Genomic DNA, 2,650 nt, shown 5'->3' with positions numbered 1-2,650 from the left:
CAGATGAATGGATTAGAAAACTGTGGTACATCTACACAATGGAATACTATGCTGCTGTAAAAAAGAAGGAATTCTTACCATTTGCAACAGCATGGATGGAACTGGAGAGCATTATGCTAAGTGAAATAAGCCAGTCAGAGAGGGATAAATACCACATAATCTCACTCATTTGTGGAATATAGTGAACAACAGGCTGATTAACAGGGACAGATCCAGAGACAGAGAAGCATCGGTCAGATGCTCAAACCTCAGAGGGAAAGTAGGGTGGGTAGTGGTAAGGGAGAGAGATCAACCAAAGGACTTCTATGCACGCATATAAGCCCAACCAATGGACACAAACAACAGTGGGGTGAGGGCATGAGTAGCGGGGAGTGGGGTTTTATAGGGGGATGAGGTCACATATGTAATACCTTAATCAATAAAGAAATTAAAGACTGAAAGAAAAGAAAAAGAAAGGAAATAAGAAAAATCTCAAGTAAAAATCTACCTCAACACACACACACACACACACACACACACACACACACACACACAGACACACACACACACACCCCACAACGTAGAAAAGAACAACAGGAAAAGCCCAGAGTAAGTAGAAGGAAGGAAATAATAAAGATCAGGGCAGAAATAAATGAAATAGACCTTAAAAAACAATACAATAGATAAATGAACTTAAAAACAATACAATAGATAAATAAAACCAAGAACTGGTTCTTTAAAAAGATAAGATTGGTGAACGTTTAACTAGACAAATCAAGAAAAAAAGAGAGATGACCCAAATAAATAATATCAGAAATGAAAGAGAAGTAACAATTGGCATCACAGAAATACAAAAGATTGTAAGAAAATATTTTGGACAAATTGGACAACCAGGATGAAGTATACAAATTCCTAGAAATATACAGTATTCTAAAACAAAATAAGGAAAAATTATAAAACCTGAATAAACCAATAACAACAAATAAAACTGAAGAAGTAATAAAAGAAAAAACCTCCAAACAAAAATCCTTCATCAAATTGCTCCACAAGGGAAATTTATCAAACATTCAAAGAAGAATTAACACCTATCCTCCTCAAAAAATTCCAAAAAATTTAAGAGGAAGGAAGACTTCCAATCTCTCTTTATGAGGCCAGCATTTCCTTAACTCCAAAGTCAGATAAAGACATCACAAAGAAAGGAAATGAACAAAGGTGCTAAAACCCTCAACAAAATATTAGAAAATCTCACCCAGCAATATATCAAAAAAATCATATACCAGGATCAACTGGGATTAATTCTTAGGATCTATGGTTGGTATAATATTCACAAATCAATAAAAATGTTACCTCACATAAAAAGTAACATAAAAATCAAATGATCATATCAATAGATGTAGAAATTATTTATGAGAAAAACTGTCAGCAAAGTGGGAATAGAGGGATCATACCTCAACAGAGTAAATGCCATATATGAAAAACCTACAGCTAACACCATACTCAATGGGCAAAAACTAAAAGTGTTTCTCTTAATATCAAGAAATAAGTGGGATGTTCACTTTCACCATTCTTATTCAACATAGTACTGGAGCTCCTAGCCACAGGGATTGTTACAGAAAAACCGGACAAGAACCAAACAGCGCTCTGAGAGTTTGGAGTTACACTTTATTCACCGCGGCGGGCCTAGGGAAATGAATCCAAATCTAAGCAAAGCTACAAGCAGAACTTCCCTTTTTATAGAAGAGCCAGCCCTTTGTGTGCTTGCTGGCAGTGGCCTTGAAAACTATACAGTTCTATCCAATTAAAAAATGCACCTGGCATGGCATTGGGTGTATCTAGTCTCTGGCCTACAAGGTCAGACAGCTAAGTTTATCTCCACCACTATTCAAGCAGGCTTAGAAAGCAAAGTTACTTTTTCAGAATAAGAGGCCGTCCAAAGAATAGCAGAGAATTCCAAACAGTAGTTTTATAGAATAGGGGGCTTCCTTCACCTCCCCCCCCCCCCCTTGTCCCACAAGCTTTTCAGCCTTGTGGTACAACAACCACGGGACGTTAAGGTGAACAGGGGCGTTGACCGATCTTTTACTACTTCCTGCTGAAAAGGGGCGACGTCCAAGGGGTTAACATCCCGTTTCTTGCTCTTGGAGAGGTTTGTAGGAAATGGAAATTCTCCTGGCTTGTAGGACCATTTGAAGTTTAAAGGCATCTAGATGGAATGAGATAAAGCGAGTTAACAGAATTAGAAGACATGGTCCTAGGATTATGGCCATGAGTAGCATTAACAGTTGTCCTGTCAATGGAAGGAGCCATTTCCAGATACCCCCCATGCAGCCTAGGTCTCAGATAACTCCTGTCTTATTTTTGAAGCTCAATCAGCTAGTTTCTTCTGTCAGCAAGGTCCTTGGATAGGCTCTGATAGTAGGAGAGGGAAGTTGCTAGTCCCCCTGTTGAAATGCCAAGTGTTATAAGGAGAGGGTGAGGTTAAGTGTTCAGTAGAGATAGTGAGGACTTAGGAAGCTCTCAAGAGGCAGAGTGTAAACCTGAGAGTGGTCAAGATTAAGAAAGTTCAGTAACAGCAAAAGAGTTAGCCTTAGCTTCATCTTGTTCCTTTTCTGTGTAGCAGTAATTTTATGGTGCTTCTGTATTCCAGCAAGGGCAGAAGAGTTCTCCTCCT

This window comes from Myotis brandtii, unplaced genomic scaffold (genome assembly GCF_000412655.1).
Source record: "Myotis brandtii unplaced genomic scaffold, ASM41265v1 scaffold914, whole genome shotgun sequence".
Lineage (NCBI taxonomy): Eukaryota > Metazoa > Chordata > Mammalia > Chiroptera > Vespertilionidae > Myotis > Myotis brandtii.
The sequence above is the reverse complement of the archived record's forward strand: the minus strand, read 5'-3'. Positions refer to the sequence as shown.